Genomic DNA, 25,341 nt, shown 5'->3' with positions numbered 1-25,341 from the left:
TTTATTCCTGCAAAGCAACATGTTTTGCTTTCTGGCTTTGCTTTGTGGCCCCTGCTCCATTGTAGGGCATCCAGCTTGGAGGTGGATGATGACCTGCAGCAGTCACCTCCACATCACGTCTCCAACCAACACAGATCGTCGCTGAGCTGCTGGAGGCTCTGGAACATTTCAGTGAGACACTTAGAGACACTTTGGAGAAGAAATCCCCTTAAATAAGACTCGACAAAACCACACTACATCCAGATCCACACAATTCTGATCAAGCCTGTTTTACCAGAACGTTACTGGACCCAGAGTTCTGACTGGAATCTTCATCCAGTTTGGTTTGAAACGAAAAAAAAATGATCTCAGGTAGAAAATGATCCGTCTAGAAATGCAGCTAAAGGTTAAATGCTGTAGAAATAAAGACAGAAATATTACAGCTGAACTAAAGCGATCAGATCTTGCAGTATTTTCTGCTGATCAGTTTCCTGGTTTATGGAGAACTAAACTCCTTCATGCAACAATATGCTGACTGAAAATAAGCTCAAAATTGAGAGAAATCAGTTAAATATCAATCAAATATGACATCAGTGTTTCATAGCTCAACCGTCAACACAAAGGAAAGAAGATATGAAAGTTTGAAATCATCTTGATGGGGCGGAGCCTCAGGTGAGTCAGGTATCAGATCAGGTGAAACAGGCTCAGATTCTATTTAGTTCCAGAAGAGAAGAGAAACTGGATCAGGGTGAGTGTTGACTTATCCTTGTGTTCCTTTCTCTGGGTTTTCTCTTTGTGGAGGGAACCAGAACTCAGTTTGGTTCTCCTTCAGAACCAAACTCCTGGCTTCATGTGCCTGTGGCTCCTGTCAGATTCTTAGTTCCTGTTATGAGAACAAAGTTCTTTTGAATGCATCATTGGTAATTTTATTCTCCTTTTTCTAACTTTTTGAATCAGATTTTTAATCATAACTGATGGACCTGTGGAAAACTTGTCCTGCAGGGTTGGGTGTGTAGCCAGACCCGAGTCTGAAGTATCTGTGTGTCACATATAAAATGTCTTAGCCATAACAAAATCACCTTGATTTATGCTGCTGATATCTAATTTTCTGCTTTTATTTAGATTTATATAATTGAGTAAACATGTAAATCAACAAAATGCCTCTAGAGTCCATATTTTACACTCAATTGTCAGACATTTAGCCACAGTTCTTACATATCAAGAAAACATCTTCACCACTATAACCATTATTCTATTTCAGAGCCTTACTCATTTTTTAAAACATTTGTTCATTAGAAAATTAGTAATATCTGCTACTGTATTGGTTGAATTGAATTTCTGCAACTGTTTAGAAACACCTACTAGTAAACCTATTAATATATTTCGCATTTAGAGTGATATTTCAAATATTCATTTTACTGAATAAAATAAATGTTATTTTATTCTCTTCAGTCTAAACCTGCTGCAGAGAAATGACCACAAGTGTGGTCATCTATATACACAGATGATCAAAATACTTGTGTGTATTTTTTTGGAGAAGTGTTTTATTTTCTAATTGGGGTTAAATATCTGTGTTAGTGCAGGTAGTTCAAATGAACTTAGAGCCTCTCAGTGCAGATCAAAACAAAGCAGTCAGTGTTTCACAGTCAGTGTTTCCGGTTCCTCCTTTCTGTCTGCTTCCCTGACAGACAGGGAAGCAGAAAATTAATTAAGTTGTTCTCTGTGGGAATCTTGGACTGACCCGTTTGTCCTGATTCTTTAGCTGTGAGCTCACAGTCAGTTTCACAGTCAGTGTTTCACAGTCGGTGTTTCACAGTCAGTGTTTCCGGTTCCTGTCAGACAGACTGAACCACTGGGAACAGGAACAGGAGGACAGATCACAGCAGTAATTAGGAATAGTTCTAATCCTTCTAATTAGAGAAATCCTTCTGGTTGGAAGGATGGTTCTAGAGCGGTCTTCTTCCTACTCTCTGACCCAACATTTGGATTTCAGACCTCAAACTATGACTGCTGAACCCTTTTACTGAGACTGAAACCAGTATGTGTGAAAACAGCGTCTTCTGCCTTTCAGATCACACAAAGTAAAGATTTTAGATTGACCTGCTGAAGTTTCCTATCTAAAGGGCAGTTGGTTCTGGGTCATCAGGTCCAGTTAGTGTCCCAAGTTTTGTGGAGTCATGCTACTGTTATTAGGTAGTTATGTTGCTGTATGTTACCATGAGAAATGCTGCTGGTAAGTTGCTCTTCAGGTGATGCTGATGTTCAGATTGATGTTAAAATGTTACATCTTTTACTGATTCATCTTGGTGATCTTGTTCAGACTCAGACAAGCAGGAGGACTGGCAGACCATCTTCCTCTCAAGCAGGTCTGGACCTGAAAGGTTTCAGAACCGCTTCTGTAACTGAAACCTCCAACAGGAGTCACTCCAACATATGATGAAGTTACTGTTCAGGACCAACACATCACAATGTGACAGAACATGCTCACTGCTTCATTCATTACATCTGACTTCAGTTAAAATGTTGTTGTTTTTTAAACTGTTTTACCTCTAATTTCCTTCATGGACTCAGGTTTTCAGGAGGTTTTGAAGAGATGAGCCATCAGGCATCAGAAGGTCATGAAGAAGTGAAGGAGAGAACAATTCAAACCCACATGTTACCTGCTGGAATCAGGTTCCTCTGATCCTCTGAACACGTCTCTCTCAGACTGACTGTCGTCCAGAAGATGGAAGATCTTCTGAACCGGAGAGAAAAACGTCCAAGATCTAACTGTCAGTCTGTGAAGACGGCCGTCTCCAAAGATTATCCTCCAGACCTCAGTAATGAACCTGGACTCTCAAAGAAAAAGTAAGAAACCAGTTACTAACTGAGTCACATGACTCAAATGAGGCATAATACATCTAATATTAACTGGAAGATCTTTAGTGTGTAAATAAAAAGTAACTTAAATTTCTTTTAAGTTAAATTAAAGCTGAATACACTAGAAGAATGTTGGTCAGCAAATCAGAAGTCCAGAGTAAATGAATTGGTGAAAATGAGGAGCAACAATCCAGGGGTTGTCTGTAAATCACAAAAGCTTCTACATGATTCCCCCTCCAAACCTTTCTTCACTTACTTTCCATTTCTTTTTGGTGTTTCAGAACATCAAACCAGTCTAAATTTTAGTCAAAGACAACATCAGTTAAAAATGCAGTTCTGCTGAGGTCCAAAGAATTTAGGAGCGGAAGAAGAAGAAAGTATTTGATGTCCATCAGTCTGGAAATTGTTATAAAGCCATTTCTTATGAGAGGCATAAACATGGAAAAGCTTCTCAGGACAGGCTGGTCGACCTATGAGCACAGGAACAACTCATCCAAATTTACAAAAGATCCCACAATAACATCCAATGAGCTGCAAGGCCCACTTCCCTCAGTTAATGCCAGAGGTCATGCCTCCACTATAAGAAAGAGGCTGGGCAAAAATGACCTGCATGGAAAAGCTCCAACATGAGAAGCACTGCTGAGCAAAATAGCTTTAAGGCATGTCTCAGTTTTTCCAGCACACGTCTTGATGATCCCCAGGACTTTTGGAAAATCCTTCTGTGGACTGACATGGCAAAAGTTGAACTTCCAAAGAGATGGCACTACTTTTCAGGTGGTAGTTTGATGGTCAGGTTTTTGCTGCTTCATGACCTGGAAGACTTTCTGTGGTAAATGGAATCATTCATTTTGCCATCTACCAAAATCTTGTACTACTCCTGCCAGCAAGTCCACCTCTGAACACCTGAAGAAAAACAAAAGGAAGACTTTGGAGAGTCCTAGTTGATGTCCTGACCTGAATCATTTGAAGATGTTGTGGTGAAAACCACTGTAGCCAAATGACAACTATTTCTGCAAAGATGAATGAGCTTAGATTCCTCCACAGCTCTGGAAAAGACTTATTGTAAGTTATCACATTACAGTTCTTTCCAAAGGGTTGCCCAATTAATTATTATATTTATGGGGCCAAAACTCCTTCAATTACAAATTGCATTTTATGTGTACTTGTGTTGTCTTTGATTAATATTTAAATAGGTTTGATTCTCTGAAACACTGAAGTATGATAAACATTTAATAAAAATTAAATCAAGACAGGTGAAAACTAATTTTTACTACTGTAGATTCTTGAGTTTCCCCCAAACACGATACCTTGCATTCCTACAAGATAAGTCAATGTTTTCTCTGAGAGCATTTCAGTTATTTCCTCATTCTCACTGTCAGGTGTCTCTCGGCAAACACCAGACGGGGAAGAACAGAAACTGGACTCCTGACAGCCAGTCAGATCAGCTGTGCACCAGGTGAGACTGAACATCCAGAATCAGATGTTCTTATAACATCTCTGTTGAACCAATTCCGTGTCTTTAGTCGGAATTTTGGGTCAATGTTTTTAGAACTTCTTGCTAGACTAAATGTAAGGTTTGTGATCAGCCTAATAACCTTTTGGGTTTGCTTGGATCTTTTTCAGCACTTTGTGCTCAATTCATTGAAATTTAACATTTTCTTAAAGCTAGTGCTCATTTTTTGCCAAAAGACAAAAAGATGGGAAAAGCAACATGCTGTACTGCTGCTTTTACAGAAAGACGGAACAGAAGTCTGAGTGACACAAACCTTATTTACTCTGACAATATGCTGCAGGTTCGTTTCTGAATTAGTATATCCAACTTGTAATATTTCTAACAATCTGTAATTTACTTCTAAAGAGTCAAATCAGTTCCACATCATTTCAAATCTGTAATTGTTCTTCAAAAACACCCAATCCAGGCTCTGACAGACTCAACGACCTGTTCTGCCAGATTTAAGTATTTTTTAAATACTTCAATTTAAGAAAACTAAGAAAATCATAGTTTTCTTTCATTAAGGTTGAAAAATGTGAGAGGGAAACATCTTTCTTTTTCTCAGCCTGTGTATTTGTGGGAAAAGATCATTTACAACTAGTAAAATAAGAGCAGGTAATGCATGTAAGGGACATGTTTTTGTCAGCATTTATTCATCTGATCTGCTTTGTGGATTAAAGCATAACTGAAAAAATACCGGCCACAGAACAGAGGTAAAAGTATGATATGTGATAATAGAGAAATGTTCTGGTTCTAAGGATGGAACCACCTGTTGCGCATCACATCATGTGAAAACAGAGACATTATATTCATAATACAACTTAATGCTCCAGATGGTATTGTTCAACTTAATTACACAAAATCATGTTTTTACACCAATTTTTGTTTTGCTCCAGCAGATGTTGTTCTGCAGCAGGAAGTTCTAGAGGAACATAAGATCAGTCTGAGGAGGAGATGTGAATGTGTGACTGAAGGAAGTGATGAAACAGGAAGTAGAACCCTCCTCAGCAGGATCTACACTGATCTCTACATCACAGAGGGACAAAGTGAAGAGGTTAATACCCAGCATGAGGTGAAGCAGCTGGAGAGAGCTGCCAGATCCAGAACCTCCATGACTCTCCAATCAGGTGCCATGACATCTTTAAAACCTTCCCTGACCAACATGGAGCCATCAGAGTGGTTCTGACCAACGGCGTCGCTGGTGTTGGAAAAACCTTCTCAGTGCAGAAGTTCACTCTGGACTGGGCAGAGGGCTTGGAGAACCAAGATGTCAGTGTGGTGGCTCTGCTTTCGTTCAGGGAGCTGAACTTGATCAGAGATCAGCAGCACAGTCTTCTCTCCCTGCTCCATGTTTTCCATCCAACACTCCAGAAGCTCCCAGCAGAGCAGCTGGCTGGCTGCAAACTCCTCTTCATCTTTGATGGCCTGGATGAAAGCAGACTTTCACTGGACTTCAGCAGCAGTCAGCTGGTTTCTGACGTCACACAGAAATCATCAGTCAACGTTCTGCTGACAAACCTCATCAAGGGGAACCTGCTTCCCTCGGCTCTCATCTGGATAACTTCCAGACCTGCAGCGGCCAATCAGATCCCTCCTTCATGTGTTACCAGGGCGACAGAGGTACGAGGCTTCAGCGACACCCAGAAGGAGGAGTACTTCAGGAAGAGGTTCAGTGATGAAGAGCTGTCCAGCAGAATCATCTCCCACATCAAGACCTCCAGGAGCCTCCACATCATGTGTGGAATCCCAGTCTTCTGCTGGATCACTGCTACAGTTCTGGAGAACATGGTGACCTCAGAGCAGAGAGGAGAGCTGCCCAAGACCATGACTGACATGTACTCACACTTCCTGCTGGTCCAGACAAAGAGGAAGAACAACAAGTACCATGGAGGACATGAGACAAGTCCACAGGAGCTGATGGAGGCTGACAGGGAAGTTCTTCTGAAGCTGGGGAGGCTGGCGTTTGAACATCTGGAGAAAGGAAACATCATGTTCTACCAAGAAGACCTGGAGCGTGTGGTCTGGAGGTCACAGAGGCCTCAGTGTACTCAGGAGTTTGTACAGAGATCTTCAAAGAGAGAATCTGATCTTCCAGAAACCAGTCTACTGCTTTGTTCATCTGAGCATTCAGGAGTTTCTGGCTGCAGTCTACAGGTTCCACTGTTTCACCAGCAGGAACTCAGAGGTGATGGAGAAGTTCCTGGAAGAAACAGACAGTGAAGCATCTCTGGAAAACTTCATGGAAAAAATGTTGGAGAAATCTCTTTTCAATAAAAATGGCCACCTGGACCTGTTTGTTCGTTTCCTTCATGGCCTCATTCTGGAGTCCAACCAGAGACTGTTAGGAGGCCTTCTGGGTCAGACAGAGAACAGTCCAGAAACCATCCAGGGAATCATCAACAATCTGAAGGAGATGCGCACTGATTACATCTCTCCTGACAGAAGCATCAACATCTTCCACTGTCTGGTGGAGATGAAGGATCTCTCAGTTTATCAGGAGGCCCAACAGTTCCTGAAATCAGAGAACAGATCTGGGAGGAAGCTCTCAGAGATCCAGTGTTCAGCTCTGGCCTACATTCTGCAGATGTCAGAGGAGGTTTTGGAGGAGTTGGACCTAGAGAAGTACAACACATCAGAGAAAGGACGACAGAGACTGATTCCAGCTGTGAGGAACTGCAGAAAGGCTCGGTGAGTCCAGATGTTCAGATGTCCACAAAGCACATGTAAACCAGTCTAGCTTCCTGCTCAGGGTGTACAGTTGGTCCAGTGTTGCAGGGGCCAGGAATAAAATCACACTGCTCTTCCTGTATCTGAGTTAACCAACAAGTGTTTCTGTCCAGAACCCCTGATTAAACCTCACCAGGAACACTTAGAATTGTGATCCCTGTGAGGTTGAAATGTGCACACTCTGCAGCAGCAGCCCTTTCAGAACAGCGGTATCGCCGCCCCAACCTTCCAGTCCAGGAGAGCTACCCTTATTACCCATACAATATTTCTATAAAATTATTTAATTTATCATTTTTAATAACTAACCTGATATATGGCTAAACACTTAAAATGAAATATACTGTATATGACTTTAATGTGTTTAAATATTTTGAAAAATCCTTTTCTCTAAAGCAGGCTGAAATATGACCTAAAGCACGACTGTAACATGAATAAAGACCAGGACAATAACCCAAACCATAATCTGAAGCATGATCTTAACTGTGAACTGAACAGTTTCACTGGATTATGTCTATGGAAAAATTATGTAAACAGCAGATGTTTATCAGATGATGACATAACATTCATATTTTAATCTGCATCAGATTGTCTGATTTAATTTTAACTGTACTTGTTCTCTAATCTCAGTCTTGTTGGCTGTAGACTCTCAGAGAGTGAATGTAAAATTGTGGCCTCTGCTCTGAAGTCCAATCCTTCCCACCTGACTGAACTGGAAATAAGGGAGATTTTTGGAGTGAGGACCTTCAGAGACTCTGGCATAAAGCACCTGTGTGACATACTGGAAAGTTCAATCTGCAAAGTAAAAATCCTGAGGTTTGTTTTTCTCTATTGAACTAAACTCTTTCACCAACATTTTAATACATATTATAGTAACTCATTCTAATTCTAAACATTTTTGATTAAATGGCACAAAAACTTTATCTGAGGTGAAATAAAAGTTTTAAGGCATTTTTCCACTGGCAAGTTGTGCGGTAGCCAGTTAATGTGGAAAAGCACCTTTAGTTCTGTATTTGGATTTCATACATGACGAGTGTGTATGAAATGGAAAAGTTCATTACCAAGCACTACTAGATGAGATCGCTCTATCACGTTAATTTGTATATTGTGCAGAGAGTTTACAAGACAATGAATAATGAAGCAGAATGAAGGAAAAACCTTTTTGTCAGACTTGGGTGAAATTGGTCCAGCTGACAACAGGATTTTACTAGCAACAGCTGTTAATGTGTATCCTGTCTTTCTGTAGCACAACCGTTTTTCTAATCTCGTTCAGCTCTTTAGTCTAGGAGCCTTTTTGAGATAAATGGGATATAAACAATGCAAGGACTTCTTAAAATTACTTCAGACTTTCTGAAAATATCCTCTCCATTATTTGAGCATTATCTAATATAGCTCATGATAAAGGAATCAGAATGGAAGCGGAAAAATCTTTGAAAAAATAAACAGCATTTTTTTTCCGAAATGTTTCCAAATATGATGAAAACTGGAAAAGGAATGTGTCTCATTAGCTTCAACCTTTAACAGACACAACATTGAGCTCTAAACAATTTTGATGGTTGGATGAAGAAATCTGATGAAATTTGAGACAACACAAATCTGATGAAGAAATTTGTTCTTGTTTCTTTGGTTAAAAAAGAGATTGATAGTACATTGGTGTTTTTGTAATGCAGAATCCTGTCTGGCAGTAGAATATAGAATCCTCTGTTTTTAGCCTTGTGTCACGTTTTTATGTTATATTGAGTGAAATTAATTAATGTTATTAATCCTTTTAACTTCACCTCATATTCTATTCTTTATTCAGTTTGAGGAGCTGCAGTTTGTCAGAGATCAGCTGCTCTTCTCTGGTCTCAGCTCTGACCTTTAACCCCTCCCATCTGACTGAACTGGACCTGAGTTACAACGACCTGAAGGATTCTGGAGTGAAGCAGCTCTGTGTTTTCCTCCAGAATCCTGAATGCAAACTGCAGAAATTGAGGTATGGTATCATGCTTTAGTTTATGGTATCATGCTTTAGTTTATGGTATCATGCTTTAGTTTGGAGCTAATATTTATGACATTAAAGTTGGGTTTACACGAATCGACAGACATATTGATATTAAACTGCTCCACACACAGAATCTTCATGGTGAAGTTTAGTTTGGTAGAGGAAAAATTTCTTCATTTTCAAAACTTCTCATGATTTCTTAAAAAATAAATAAAAGAAACGATTGCATGTCCCAGCTGTCTTACACAATGAGGAAAAGAAGAAGATAGAATGAAAAATGCAGATTGGACTTTTATTTGAATGTTTTGAATTAATTTACAACTTTAATATGATTTATTTTTCAAAGTCATCCATTGTATTATGGATGACTTTAAAGAATCTCAGTTCTTGTTTCTGGGTGACGGAGGTCGGAGTTCATCCTGCGGTCGATAGGTTGCTGGTTTAAAGCACCTCGCTCTGACCAACAGCTGGTTAGCGCCACCACTTGCAGAAAAAGCACATTTCAGCTCCTGGTATCCCTCTGACAGGAACATATAGAAAAACTCTGATGTTGAATCATTTTGCAGACTAAGATACTCAAACATGTCACACTATAAGGTTCTGGTTCTGTCTGTCATCAGTTAAAGTTAGTTATGCAGTGAAAATTCACCATGATATAACGATGTTAAAGCTATAGAATAATTGTTAAATAGTTAATTTATCCATATTGTTTTCTATGAAATAAAAATTGGCAGGAGAACATGAGTTTGATGCAGCTGCAGCTGGAGATGAAGTCAACAGGTCTTGATTCAGTAGCTTGTCGTTTTTAATTTCAGTCACTCTTTAACTCATCCTGTTGGCTTCAGCTCACATCTTTTATTCTTTATTCAGATTGAACAACTGCGGCTTGTCAGAGATCAGCTGTTCTTCTCTGGTCTCAGCTCTGACCTTTAACCCCTCCCATCTGACTGACCTGGAGCTGAGAGACAACAGCCTGAAGGATTCAGATGTTCAGCAGCTGAAGGATCTTGTATCAGGTCTAAGGTGAGTAGATGGCTGTGCTGGGTGGTTCTGGACAGGCAAACGGGCCGATACTTCTGTAGAACTGGTCCTGGTCCCTGTTTTGGTTCCTGTGCTGAAGACATGGATGTAACAGACATGTCACCTGCACTTACTGTATCTGCTACTTTTTTCAGCTGTAACTGTTTAATCCGCTAACATGTCATTTTTAAACATCTTGTAGCATACATGCTACAGGATCAATTCTGAGCTCAGCGATGGCTTCAAAGGTTCTCTGCTTTGAATGTGTCATTTCCTCCTGCACCACGGATCAACGTGAAGAAGGCTTCTGGATGCTAAAGCTGGTTAATGCATTGAGAGAAGAGGGTTGGGTAATGCGACTGTAGACTGTTAGACATCCAGGCAAGTCTTCTCCAATAAACCAGATACATACATTCTTTATGATTTCTGAGGTAGGTTATATTCTGCAGGCTTAGAGATCCAAGTGCTTGAAGGACAGAGCTGGTTAGATAAGATCTCAGAGTAAGGAGTGAAATGGTTCAGCACCTCACACAAGGTGTGTGTAGGTGTGTGAGCTTGGAGCTCAGTGTGTTCACTGCAACACGTTAAGATGAGAGCTGAAAGGAAGCTGCTCTGATCAGGACTGAAGGCCCTGCTGCTGTTTCTACTGGATGTGCTGCGTCACTGACTGCTGCTGGAGAGAAGCTGGAAACTCGCTGATCTGATCTGTGCGTCTTGCTTCTCTCTGCAGGTGGAAGTGGAAATGAGCTTTATAAAGAAGAGAATCGTCTCTGTTTCCTGCTGATCCTTCGAAGCTGCAGCAGTTAAAGAGATTCTGACTGGATCATGATGATGATGAACTCTGAGATGAAAGATTTTCATCCTCTTCATTTTCTCATGTCTTTCATTTTGTGTCTGATCTTTGGATCAGTGAAGATCTACTGGAAAGTTGATTCTTTTTCATTTTGTAACTAAAAAATTAAAGTAAAGCTCATCTCAACAATTTAGACAGATTTTCTTCATTCTAAATAAGTTTTTGTATTTTCTATAGATGATATATTAAATCTATCCTGAAGATCTTTGAGCTGCTCTGGTCATCTTACTACTGGAAGTGATGGTTTCTTCCAATGGAAGAGTCGACTTTTTTGTAATTTTAAGTCAAATTTTCTTATTTCCTTTTTTTCTATGTTAAATTTGAAAGATTAAAACACGTGAAGTTTCATCTGCTGTAGAACCTCCTTTGCTGAACATTGGAAACATTTTCTCAGAGACTTTCCGATGTTGTTTGGGGGATTTTCTCTGTTCTTCTTGCAGAGCGGTTCTGGTTCTGTTGGATCTGTGGCTCCATCTGAAACGAATTCCTCCTGTAGAGCAGCAACATGTGGAGCAGCTCATCCATGCGCCAGGCTGGTTAAAACCACCACAGTGTGTTTGTCTGTTTTTACTGCCTGCTGTAAAGTAATTACTCCCTCAATATATCAGATACTTTGGACCTTGAATATTGAAGAAGGATGTTTTCCTACAAGTAGAGCAGCAGTTACTACTTCTGTCATTTTTCTGAATATCAGCTCAGCTGACAGTTTTGCATGTCAGTTGAGCTGTTAGCATGTCACAGTGAAACGTCTCTGCAGCACAGAGCATTCAGTGTCTTTCTAGACGAAATCTCCTGAAATCAGACTGAACTAAACCTGCAGAGTCACAGTAAAACCAAATCCACTAAAGTCTGATATGAGCTGATTCTCAGGCTAACCAAACAACTACTGAACCCGGGACTAACTGAGATCTTCATCCAGTTTGATTTTAAAACACAGCTACGACTTTTACAGTCAGAAAGTTAGTGGTTTACAGAGAAAAATATATATTTCCTGCAAATGTAAACTGACTTTAAATTAGCAAAAAAACCAAAGAAAAACAGAAAAACTGTTTAAATTTTATAGCTCAACTTTACTATTGATGCAAAGGGAAGAAGAATTACAAAAAAAGATGTTTAAACAGGTAAATTCAGCTGGACGGGGGGAGGAGTCTCAGGTGAGTCAGTTATAATCAGATACTAGATCAGGAGAAATGAGTTCAGACTCTATTTAGTAAGAGAACAGAACAGAGAGAGGAAACTTTATCAAGGTGAGTTTTATCCTCATTGTTCCTTTTTTACTCTGGTTTAGTTTCTGCAGTTACTATGCAAATCAGCTTCTTTTACATTTCACCCAAAGGCAACTCAAAGCACTTAAACATAGAAGTTAAAGACAACATACAATCAGAAAAAACATCAAATACATTAAGACTAAACAAGGTTTTTAAAAAACACTTTGAAAGGTTAAGAGTGAGCAACAGCAAATATGAGTTTTTGAACTAATTTCAATGGAACTGAAGTTGGAAATATTCCAGATTTCTGGAGCATAAAAGCTGAAAGCTGCTTCATTTAGTTCTGACTCATGGAATGGTTAGTAGTTTGCTTCAGATGGTTTTAGTGGTTTTAGTGGTTTTAATGGTTTTAATGGCGTTGGAGAAGATCAGACTAGGCTTTAGAAAGGGCTTTATAAACCCTTAGAGCTGCACTGACATCCCAGTCTTTGTGTTTTTTCTAAGGATTCTCACAGCAGCTTCCTGAAGAAGCTGAAACTGACATTGATGTTTTTCTGATAGAAAAACAGTTGTAATAATCAAGTCTGCTTAAAACAAAGGCATGAACTAAATTCTTAGTCTTGTTGGAATGAGTCTTTTTTATTTTTTAGGTAGTAATATGCTTTCTTTATGATAAACTGGAAAATAACAACTAAAAACTCAGTGTTACTCATTTCTGTTTGTCAGACTGAAATTTAGATGATGGATGAGTTAAAGGAAGACAAAGCAGAACCTCCAGGATCCAGCATTCCTTTCCTGAATAATGTCTCGTCCAAATCAAGACCTCCAGACCTCAGTAATGAGGCTGGATCCTCCGACATCAAGTAAGAAATACATTTCTGTTTCAGAGACTCTGCAGAGACAAACGGTGATATTAGCTAGTTGACTGGCATCTTGCATGAACATATTGTAAGATTTTTCATTTAATCTTAAATCTGAAAAAGCAAAGAATCAGTACAGCAATGTCTCAACCCACTGACAGTTTATGTTCAGAGCTTCTTTAGTGTTTTTTTGGTTAATGTGATTTGAATAAGATGTTTGTTTCAGAGGTCAGAACCACAGAGAGATAGCAAACCTCCAGGATCCATTTGTCTGTCTCTGAGGAGTGACTGGTCAAAGAACAACCGCTTCACTTCAGTACTGAACCAGGAGCCCCAGACACAGAGTAAGAACCAGCTTCTAACTGATCCACTGCCAAAAATGCCCAAAGCAAGTTAAAATGCAAAGTTCTGCTAACAAAAATGGTACTTTATTTTTATAAACATTCAAGAATTACTGACTGAAAACAATCATGTCTCAATGAAAGGTTACTAGTTTATTTAGTCTTATTTAAAAAGTACAAAAACAACTAGAACCTAGAAAGAATATTCAGCTGTCCATCCATTTCAGAGAAGATGTAAAAAAAGTTAACATTTAACATTGGTTTTATTTCGACTGATCAGATGGACGGACTGGATCCCTCAGAACATTTGGTGCCAAATAAACCCAGAAACAGCAGCGGTCAGATCAAAATGGGACATGAGAACACAGAGCATAGAGTGATAGAAAACTGAAATAAAGCAGGAATGAGAATCATAACATGGACGTAACTAAAGATCAACTGCAAACAACTTGACAATAAAGCTACAAAATGAGCAGAAGACCAAAGTCCAAAAGGGAATCATAAAGTCAAGTTAGTAGAGCCAACTTTATTTTGAACATAAAAGAAACTGAACATTGTGACATTTCTAATGTTGCTTATCCGTCTTTCTGGCAATCAAACAATTAGTCAACTTTTCATCTATTGGAAAGTAAAGCAGTTTGGCTACATTTTTGATTCTATAGGAAATCCAAACTTTGATGTGGACAATTCTGGGTGAAGTTTGGTGAGTTTCTGATATGGTTAAGGCCTCTTAGATGTGGATGTGCAATTTGTTGGAAAAATACAAATAGGAAATGTTGCGATTACAATAGGCCTTCTCAGTGCTGTTGCTGCTGCTTGGGCCTAATTATTGTCCCTGAAATGGTTTGAAACAGACAAATACAATAAACAAAAGATTAATCATAAAGCCAAATATAATGCAATAAACCCTTCAACCAAGAAAATCCTTAATATTCTGAGTTTATTTGCAAGCCAACATTGGTTCGTTGTTGCATTGGAACTTCTTGAACCAAAGTGTTCAGTAGAACAGCTCCACCTTATTGTCAGTGAATTATTTCAGTGGTAAATATCTTCAAAGATGGAGGGGAGGACAGAAGCGTTGGTGTGGAGGAGCAGCCGTCTGCTGCTGTGCTTTGTGTCACGAGGTCTTGATGGATCCAGTCCGTACCAGCTGTGAACACTGGTTCTGTAGACAGTGCATCAGATCATACTGGGACCAAGTCCGCTTCATCAGAATTGTCCTGCCCCCAGTGTGGGAAAAGACCCAGAACTTCACCAGGTGAGATTGAACATCTACGACCAGAGCTTAATTCCATTCTTCAGGATTTGTCCCACAATAGCAGGTTCAGTCTCCATGTCTCCATCTCCGCTCCATCGCGTCCTTGAGAAAGACACATGGACAATAAACAAAGAATGCCGTTTAAACAGTAGAATAACAATCTGAGGATGGATGTGACAATTGTTTACACATTATTTGAAGTAGAAAGTCAGAGCTAAAATGATAAAATCCTAATGTTCCAAAGGCCTTTGTTCCAACTTTTTTTAAAACTTTTTTTTCTCTCTACTCTACACACTGTCTTCTTTTTTATTCAGCAGATGTTGTTCTGCAGGAAGTTCTAGAGGAACATAAGATCAGTCTGAGGACGAGATGTAAACATGTGACTGAAGGAAGTGATGAAACAGGAAGTAGAACCCTCCTCAACGGGATCTACACTGATCTCTACATCACAGAGGGACAAAGTGAGATGGTTAATACCCAGCATGAGGTCATGCAACTAGAGAGAGCTCCCAAGATCCAGAACCTCCATTGACTCTCCAATCAGGTGCCATGACATCTTTAAAACCTTCCCTGACCAACATGGAGCCATCAGATGGTTCTGACCAACGGCGTCGCTGGTGTTGGAAAAACCTTCTCAGTGCAGAAGTTCACTCTGGACTGGGCAGAGGGCTTGGAGAACCAAGATGTCAGTGTGGTGGCTCTGCTTTCGTTCAGGGAGCTGAACTTGATCAGAGATCAGCAGCACAGTCTTCTCTCCCTGCTCCATGTTTTCCATCCAACACTCCAGAAGCTCCCAGCAGAGCAGCTGGCTGGCTGCAAACTCCTCTTCATCTTTGATGGCCTGGATGAAAAGCAGACTTTCACTGGACTTCAGCAGCAGTCAGCTGGTTTTGACGTCACAGAAATCATCAGTCAACGTTCTGCTGACAAACCTCATCAAGGGGAACCTGCTTCCCTCGGCTCTCATCTGGATAACTTCCAGACCTGCAGCGGCCAATCGGATCCCTCCTTCATGTGTTACCAGGGCGACAGAGGTACGAGGCTTCAGCGACACCCAGAAGGAGGAGTACTTCAGGAAGAGGTTCAGTGATGAAGAGCTGTCCAGCAGAATCATCTCCCACATCAAGACCTCCAGGAGCCTCCCACATCATGTGTGGAATCCCAGTCTTCTGCTGGATCACTGCTACAGTTCTGGAGAACATGGTGACCTCAGAGCAGAGAGGAGAGCTGCCCAAGACCATGACTGACATGTACTCACACTTCCTGCTGGTCCAGACAAAGAGGAAGAACAACAAGTACCATGGAGGACATGAGACAAGTCCACAGGAGCTGATGGAGGCTGACAGGGAAGTTCTTCTGAAGCTGGGGAGGCTGGCGTTTGAACATCTGGAGAAAGGAAACATGTTCTACCAAGAAGACCTGGAGCAGTGTGGTCTGGAGGTCACAGAGGCCTCAGTGTACTCAGGAGTTTGTACAGAGATCTTCAAAAGAGAGAGTGTGATCTTCCAGAAACCAGTCTACTGCTTTGTTCATCTGAGCATTCAGGAGTTTCTGGCTGCAGTCTACATGTTCCACTGTTTCACCAGCAGGAACTCAGAGGTGATGGAGAAGTTCCTGGGACAAAAGTATTATAAAACATCTCTGGAGGACTTCATGAAAAAAGTCCTAGAGAAATCCTTCCAAAGTAAAAATGGCCACCTGGACCTGTTTGTTCGTTTCCTTCATGGACTCATTCTGGAGTCCAACCAGAGACTGTTAGGAGGCCTTCTGGGTCAGACAGAGAACAGTCCAGAAACCATCCAGAAAATCATCAATAATCTGAAGGAGATGAACACTGATGAAATCTCTCCTGACAGAAGCATCAACATCTTCCACTGTCTGGTGGAGATGAAGGATCTCTCAGTTTCAGGAGGCCCAACAGTTCCTGAAATCAGAGAACAGATCTGGGAGGAAGCTCTCAGAGATCCAGTGTTCAGCTCTGGCCTACATTCTGCAGATGTCAGAGGAGGTTTTGGAGGAGTTGGACCTAGAGAAGTACACATCAGAGAATGGACGACTGAGATTGATTCCAGCTGTGAGGAACTGCAGAAAGGCTCGGTGAGTCCAGACGTCTTTACTGTGTGAATGCTGATTCAGCATTACCACAATCCTGTTTATTCAGCATTATTATTGCTTCATTCTTTGTAGTATTTTCATCATTAATATGTCTAAATGCTGAGCTTCGTGGAGGTCTGTCTCTTGTCCTACATACTTGAATTAAATGTCAGAACTGCCCAACTAGCATTGGTTCAACTCTATAGATTTCTGCAGATGAGCTCAGCTATGTTAAGGTGTGCTGAACATAGATTCATCTAAAAGTTTCAGGGCAGCAGTCCTTCAGGGCTGGACTTTAGGACTACTTATCTACAACATGTGTAATGTCACCTGTCAGAAGTGAATGTTAAAGAATGTTTTATCCCTTCTTATCTTTACCTAAAACAACACATACATTCAAAGCCATCATGTTTTTGCCTTATTGTTCAATAATTATGCACAATCACAGGTGAGCATTTTCATCACTCTGTCCTCTGCACGTTGTTAATGATTTTTATGCTCATTCCTTTATGATCCAGATGTTCTGGAACATTGACACATCTAGAATAGACGGGTCCCTGAGGACCCAAATTGAGAAACACTGATGCATAACTTTCTTGCTAGTGATTTATATCCTGCTGCGAGATACTGGATTGTTTTTGAGCTTCTGCACAACTTTCAGCTGAAATCTTCCCTGGTTTGTGTTTTTGTGCTTTATTACCAGGTGAATTACCTCTTTTGACCAACCTAATACTAAAGCAGGGTATCTGATTGGCTGTCCTTTTTATTTGTGGATATATATTCCCAGAACTCCAGAAACAAAGTTCCGACTTTCCATATTTTCCTGATTTTGGCTGACCTTCTCCTCTACTGAGGCTGCTCTTACTGCTGCTGTACTGTATATCACCTCATTCATATTTTAGGGATTGTATTCCCATTATCTAGGAGATGCTCTGGAGATACTTCACTCAGCTTTGCTATCCCGTGTCAGATATGAGCAGCAGTCTACACGGTGCTTATTCCCCTTTCCAAGTGTTGCATCTCCTGGAACACTGAGCTACAAGCTGTTTTACTGTCGACTGTTTATGTTCATATATTAAAGATGTAACCAGACTGATCTCTGACAAACAATGATTTGAGCTGCATATGATCCAAACTATGACCTGAACCATAACTAGTAACCCTGATCAGGACCTGAACCTCTAACTGAACCTGACCATTACCCAAACCAGGTCCAAAATGACCACATCATTACCTGCATTAATGTCTTAATTACAACCCAATCCATGATCAACTCAGGGCCTAAGCTATGTCACAAAACATATCCTGAACCATGACCTGTATCAAGCCACGTTTGACTGCAGATCTTCAGTGTCTTGCCTCTATAGAGCCAATGTGATCAGATGATGACATCAACATGTAGTCAATGGAGTACTGTTTGTCTAATTGCAGGCTTGTTGGCTGTGGACTCTCAGAAACTGAATGTGAGGTTGTGGCCTCAGCTCTGAAGTCCAACCCCTGCCGCCTGACTGAAGTGGATATAAGTTTGATTCACAGAGTGCGAAACTCTGGAATGAAGCATCTGTGTGTGTTACTGGAGAGTTCAGTCTGTAAGCTACAGACCCTGAGGTTGGTTTTCTCCATTTTCCTCCTCCACCAACTAAAATGACTAATTGATGCTTTGATTTTCATTTTAAGATCCAACTTTTCAAGCAAATGTAATCAAATAGGTATAAACTTTCAAGACAAAGTGAAAACCAATCAGGTCCTGCAGATTGATTAGAATTTTTCTCAGAGGAGCAAGAGGATTGACTTTCTGCTGAAGGGAACGTCCTGACTGTTGTCTGTTTATGCACAGAAACGAGTCGAGGACTTCAACAAGTGTGTTCCAGTTACTGAAGGTCACAGTTCTCACACTTCTTGTAAAACTTACTCAGCTAGGATTGCCCCTCATAACCAGTAACACTGATTCTTTGTTCACAATCAGGATCACAAGCCATGGTTGTGAACAATTTTGTCTTGTTTGGGATCTTCAAAATCTCTGCTTTTTGGGAATGATATGGCTCTGTTGGCTTCTTCAGGCCAAGGTGCACCGCAGGAGGTCACTGCAGGAGGTTACTGCAGGAGGTCACTGCAGGAGGTCACTGCAGGAGGTCACTGCAGCAGGTCACTGCAGGAGGTCACTGCAGGAGGTCACTGCAGGAGGTCACTGCAGCAGGTCACTGCAAGAGGTCACTGCAGGAGGTCACGGAGGAGTCACTGCAGGAGGTCACCGCAGGAGGTCACAGCAGGAGGTCACTGCAGGAGATCACTGCAGGAGGTCACTGCAGGAGGTCACTGCAGGAGGTCACTGCAGGAGGTCACTGCAGCAGGTCACTGCAAGAGGTCACTGCAGGAGGTCACGGAGGAGGTCATTGCAGGAGGTCACCGCAGGAGGTCACAGCAGGAGGTCACTGCAGGAGATCACTGCAGGAGGTCACTGCAGCAGGTCACCGCAGGAGATCACTGTAGGAGATCACTGCAGGAGGTCACTGCAGGTCACTGCATGAGATCACTGTAGGAGGTCACTGCAGGAGGTCACTGCATGAGATCACTGTAGGAGGTCACTGCATGAGATCACTGTAGGAGGTCACTGTAGGAGATCACTGCAGGAGGTCACTGCAGGAGGTCACTGCATAAGATCACCGCAGGAGGTCACTGCAGGAGGTCACTGCATGAGATCACTGTAGGAGATCACTGTAGGAGGTCACTGCAGCAGGTCACTACAGGAGATCACCGCAGGAGGTCACTGCAGGAGGTCACTGCAGGAGGTCACCGCAGGAGATCACTGTAGGAGGTCACTGCAGGAGGTCACTGGTGAATGTAAGAAGGGAAGAGACTGTCCCCTCCCGTACGTTTGAGCCCATTGTTCTAAACCAGAAAGAGGTGGACTGTCTCTTTGAGTTGATCTGACTCAAATATCTTGACAGATACTCTACACTTGGTTTCTTGTTCATGGGTGATTGTAGGCTGGAACAGCAGACAGACTGATGGATTGGGGTTATACAGGTACTTTTTCAGTCTGCTATAGTGAAGAAAGAGTTCAGCCAAAAGTAAAGCCCTCAGTTTACCAGTCTGTGTTATTGTGCTCACCTCTGATGATGAGACACAGAATACAACTGAAGAAAAATCCCAACACAAGTGAGCAAGAAACTTGATCTGAGCTGAAGGAGGAGGCTGGAGAAAAACATTTCTGGGGACGTTCACTAAAATTAATCTACATTTACTATAAATATTTAGTACTTAGTTTAACCTGCATCCTATTGGTTTTACTTGACATGTTTTATGTTTTATTCAGATTGAATCTCTGCAGTTTGTCAGAGATCAGCTGTTCTTCTCTGGTCTCGGCTCTGAAGTCCAACCCGTCTCATCTGACTGAACTGGACCTGAGCAGAAACGAAGACCTGAAGGATGATGGCCTGAAAGATTTATGTGCTTTTCTACAGAATCCTCTCTGCAACCTCCAGGCATTAATGTGAGACATTATGTTTTTAGTTTTAGTTCTGATATTTACCATGTGAAAGACGAGTTAACACTAAACTGGAAGCAGACAGATAATACTGAACTTTGGGTGAGGTTTTTTTTAACCTCTTTTCATAAGTTATCATGATGTAAAACAATGAGTTAAATATTTAGTGAAGGTTACAATGTTATTTGTCTTTCTAAGATATTACATTTATTATTGAAAGTTCAATATTTGTTGCTGACTTTCATTAACAAGGTTTTAAAGAACAGAAACATTGTGAGGAAATGTCTTCAAGCCCGCAGGCTAATGCTGCAGCTAGCACTTTGTTTTGGAGCTGGTGGGTTGGCAGTTGAGTTCCAGGCAAGACATTAAACCTGCCTTGCCTAAAGGATCCAGGTCAAGGCACACTGGATCCTAGACGATTCTCTGCTTTAATATGCCTGATTCAGATTATTGCAGTTCCGTTTCTGTTAATTCATGAAATCAATTTTATTGGACAAAATATTAGTTGTAATATTAGATATTTCTTTATGTTTGTATGACTTTTATGTGTTAATGTTTCATCTTTAGTCAGTGTCTCGACAGCCTCAGATGTCATGTTTTGTGCTCTAACCAGACTGGAGGGCTGCAGTTTGTCCGAGGTCGGCTGTGCTTCACTCGTCTCAGCTCTGCAGTCCAACCCGTCCCATCTGACAGAATTGGACCTGAGCTGCAATGACCTGAAAGATGCTGGAGTGAAGATACTCTGTGGTTTCTACACAATCCCATCTGCAAACTGCAGAAATTGAAGTAAGACACCATGTTTTAGTTTTGGGCTGAAATGTATGTTGTGAAAGCTGCTGAGGATCCTTATGGTAAAAACTTCTTCACTGCTTGTTCAGTAAAAGATCATTTTCATTTTTCAAACTGTCTTTAATGTACTACATACAACAATAAGGTTCTAGATCTGTTTGTTTCTGTACTTACAGTCAGTTTTACATTTAATATTCTACCTGAAAACACATTTTAATGGAATCCTCAACATTGGTTTATTTATCTGCTTTAAAAATCAAATTTCCTCCAAATCTACTGGCTTTCATGTTTCTTTGAAATTAGAGACATTAAATACACAATGAGTTTGCATAGATGGAGCTGATTGAGTTTTAGGGTCAAGTAAAGTTACATTAACTGTAATGAAAGCTCTTTACTTCTCTATTGTAGCATTTAACCTGCAGCAAAGTAGCTTCAGCTCACATATTTTATTCTTTTTTCAGATTGGAGTGTTGCAGGTTGTCAGAGATCAGCTGTGAATCTTTGGTCTCAGCTCTGATGTCCAACCCGTCCCACCTGACAGAACTGGACCTGAGCTGGAACACCTTGACAGATGTTGGAGTGAAGGAACTTTGTGTTTTCCTGCAGATGCCTTTCTGCAAAATACAGAGACTGAAGTAAGATTTAAGCTGCATTGACATCATACTGCAGACATATGGCTAATAATCCACACTGAGAATCTTCATTAGAAAGTCTATTTCTCATTGGTTTGTTCCAAAAAAGTTTAGTTCTGTTTTATATTTCCTCTCATGATTTAACAAACTGAGTTTAACTTTGTGCATTTATCATCCATAACTTCCCATAATCCAGTAAATTTAAAAACAATAAATTAAGCAATTCACTTCCAGCAGCATTACTTCAGTGTTTAAATTATTTCAAAGTGTTTAAGTTATTTCAAAGTGTTTAAGTTATTTCAAAGTGTTTAAATTGTTTAAAAGTGTTTAAGTTATTTCAAAGTGTTTAAGTTATTTCAAAGTGTTTAAGTTATTTCAAAGTGTTTAAGTTATTTCAAAGTGTTTAAGTTATTTGAAAGTGTTTAAGTTATTTCAAAGTGTTTAAGTTATTTCAAAGTGTTCGGTTCTCAGAGTTGAACACGGTGAGGATTCCAGTGACTCTGAAAGGCTTCAGGACTCTTGTTGCTCTCGTTCTCTATAAAAAGTTGCTGCTGTTGTGGTTTCATCTCAGTTACATCAGTAAAGGTTGAATTCATACGAAGTGAAAGACTGCAGTGTTTAATGTTAGTAGACTTATGTTAAAAGATTTGGATAGAAAATGTCTCCATATGTTTCATGGCCTATGATCAACTTATTTACTTAAAATAAGTGTTTAATATTTGTCTTTGAGTGATTGAGTTTAACCTCCTGATTTAAGGTGAGAATATTGACAGGATCAGGAATCTTGTTTATAAATTTACTCCTTATGTGAATAATCTAAAATGTGATTCTGTTTGTTTAAACATTGAATTAAATTGGGTTGAATTCAATCAAATTGTGAAAATGTTCTTTGTTCAGACTGAAGCTGTGCAGCTTGTCAGAGACCAGCTGTGTTTTGCTGGGCTCAGCTCTGAAGTCCAACCCGACCCGTGTGACAGAACTGGACCTGAGCAGGAATAACCTGAAGTACGAAGAAGTTCAGCCACTCAAGGATCTGGAGAAAAGTGCAAACTACCATCTGGAGATTCTAAGGTCAGAGGGCGATTTCAGTGAGTCCAGCTGTGTGTTGTCAGCATATTGTCCAGAACAAAGTTGGTATCAGAGCAAAGACGTTGAATTTTGACTCATTCTCAGTGTTAGGAGGAAAACTGCAGCCTTCACAGCCTGGATGAGGTTAAAGCTCAATTACACAGCTGGATGTTTTGTGAAAACCTCTGCATCTCATTTGCTCTAAGATGCTGTATTAGAATATTTGCCACACGACTGTCTGCTTGTACGTCCATAAATAAGAAACAACTGATGTGCTGCGTCACTGACTGGTGCTGGAGATTCAAGCAATCACTGATCTGCTGTTGCTCTTTCTTCTCTCTGCAGGTGGAACTGGGAATAATGTCTGGAAAGGAGGAAGCATTTTGTGCTGGTGGCCTCATAAAGAGACTGACTGGATCAAACCGATGAGTTGGAAGATTTTTGTTTGATTTAGACGCCTGTCGTTTACTGTCTGATATTTTTGTCTCTTGATCAATAGATGAAATTCAAATTCAGCTCCATTAACGACTCACTGATCTGATCCTGGTTCATTTGGAAAGTTGATCTTTTTTCTCATGGATTTTTAGTTTGTAATAATGTCATATAAAATAAAGTTCACTTCAAAGTTTTCAGGCTGCATGTTTGTTTATTAAATTGTGTTTTTTGGTGTTTTTTATATATTTTATATTCTTAGAGTTCAAATGATGGCTTCATTAATTAGAGGATGAAACTTTTCTTTCATGATTTTTTTACATCATTCTTTCTGAATTTAATCTAAAACTTCCTCCTGTGCAGCTTGTGCTCCATCAGGCGCTTCTTGCTCCTGATTCTGTTGCTTTTCTTTCTGGACCGGACCTAGAAGGGAACCTGGAACCAGATGATGTGGTTCTGTTTGTGTTCAGACTGTGGCCCTCATGTGGCCTGAAGTGGCCAAAGTGAAGCTGTTTGCTGAGATCCAGCTCCGGGTTGAGAACCTTGTGGAGCGCTGCCTCCAGGTCGGGATGGATTTTACTGGAAGCTGTTCTCCAGGAGGTGATGCCAGCAGCACAGGGAGACTCACTTTGCTCTGCTGGATGGTAAGGACCGTTCACTTTTTTCAACTAAAACATGTGAAATTAAATTTCAACTACATAAAATCAGTTTTTTATTAACAGGTAAGATCAACTGGGTAAATTTTCAGTCATTCAGGCAGAGAAAACTGGATTCCTTTTGCGATTGTAAGATGTTCTTCCTGCAACCGGCAAAATAAAGACTGTGAGCTTCAATGGAAGATGAGGAGAGTTCCCTCGTTACTCCTCTGATGTCACACTGCCCTGAATGCCAGCACTGAATGCTAGGAACTGAATGCTAGGAACTGAATGCTAGAAACTGAATGCTAGGAACTGAATGCTAGGAACTGAATGCTAGGAACTGAATGCTAGGAACTGAATGCTAGGAACTGAATGCTAGAAACTGAATGCTAGGAACTGAATGCTAGGAACTGAATGCCAGCACTGAATGCTAGGAACTGAATGCCAGCACTGAATGCTAGAAACTGAATGCTAGGAACTGAATGCTAGGAACTGAATGCTAGGAACTGAATGCTAGGAACTGAATGGTAGTTGTTTTCTACAGTCTTTAACACATTTCAATTGTCACACAGTTTTTTTGTTTGTTTTTTTTGTGAAACGCCGTGATCAGAGGAGATGAAGATAGTTATAGTTACAATTTACACAAAGATTTAATTTATGTATCCAGTGAATTAATTCAAAAAGGTTTTCATATAGAAAATAATAACTCCTCCACAGCAGATCATTCTCTGGCAGATATCAGCGCAGCATCGACTGCTGAAGATTATTTATTGTCAAATAAATAACAAATATTTAGAAATTACTTTCTGTGAGTCTTTCCAGGTTGAAGCTACATTTAAAGTTTTAAATGAATCACTTTGGGTTTTGCAATAATTGCATATTTAAGGTCTTTGGAGCGCAGTTTATGAATCGATTCCAATTGGTAGAATTGATTTGTAATTTCTAATCGGAATAGTGGGACACCGATCAGTTTAGGCATTATGGTAAACAATGATAACAGTTGAGAGTGTTAGAAGTTCTAAAGTCATTTAATTTGTTTGTAAATTATATCCACATTGTGAATAATAAGAAAAATATTTGTCAAATAAACAGAACAAAAGTGTTCTGTGAATGGACAGACTAAGTTGGCCAAAAATGTTTTACTGACCAAACCTCTTTTCCATCTAGTCCTTATTAAATAAGGCAAAGGAAATTATATTTTAGACATCAAAATGTATTATTTGAACTTCAGCAGCAGCAGATATTTGTTTCTATCTGTTTTCTGAAATGAACTGCTGATCTGTGACCTGCAGCACCACTGCATGGATAACCTGAGAGTAAAATAACTAATGGATGGATTAATGTAATGTACATTTGTCTCTAAAATATGAATTTATGTTTTATGACTTTTGTTTGGAACAGTTAGGATAGATAAATACATCTCCATAATGATTCCTTATTATTTCAGATTGTTTGTTACTAATATAATTTTAACATCCGAAAATAAAGATTTACTAAAGATTTAAAAATAAAAAAGGGACATACCACGCGACAGACATACACGTGACAGACATACCACGTGACGTAACACGTCATGAAGCCATTTCTTTACTGTTTAATTTGTAATTAATTTTACATGTTGAA

The 25,341-nt window shown here is 40.1% G+C and overlaps 2 pseudogenes; both read left to right on the top strand.

Annotated features, from left to right (window-relative positions):
* Window positions 1-1,870: 1,870 nt before the first annotated feature.
* On the top strand, window positions 1,871-11,079 carry LOC129355212 (protein NLRC3-like; annotated as a pseudogene).
* Window positions 11,080-11,598: 519 nt separating this feature from the next.
* Window positions 11,599-23,037, top strand: LOC129355216 (NACHT, LRR and PYD domains-containing protein 12-like; annotated as a pseudogene).
* The last annotated feature ends 2,304 nt before the right edge of the window (window positions 23,038-25,341 follow it).

The sequence above is a fragment of the Poeciliopsis prolifica genome, unplaced genomic scaffold, assembly GCF_027474105.1.
Source record: "Poeciliopsis prolifica strain line A6 unplaced genomic scaffold, Auburn_PproV2 SCAFFOLD127, whole genome shotgun sequence".
NCBI classification, from domain to species: Eukaryota; Metazoa; Chordata; class Actinopteri; order Cyprinodontiformes; family Poeciliidae; genus Poeciliopsis; species Poeciliopsis prolifica.
Note: the sequence above shows the minus strand (reverse complement) of the source record. Positions and strands in the feature narration are given on the sequence as shown.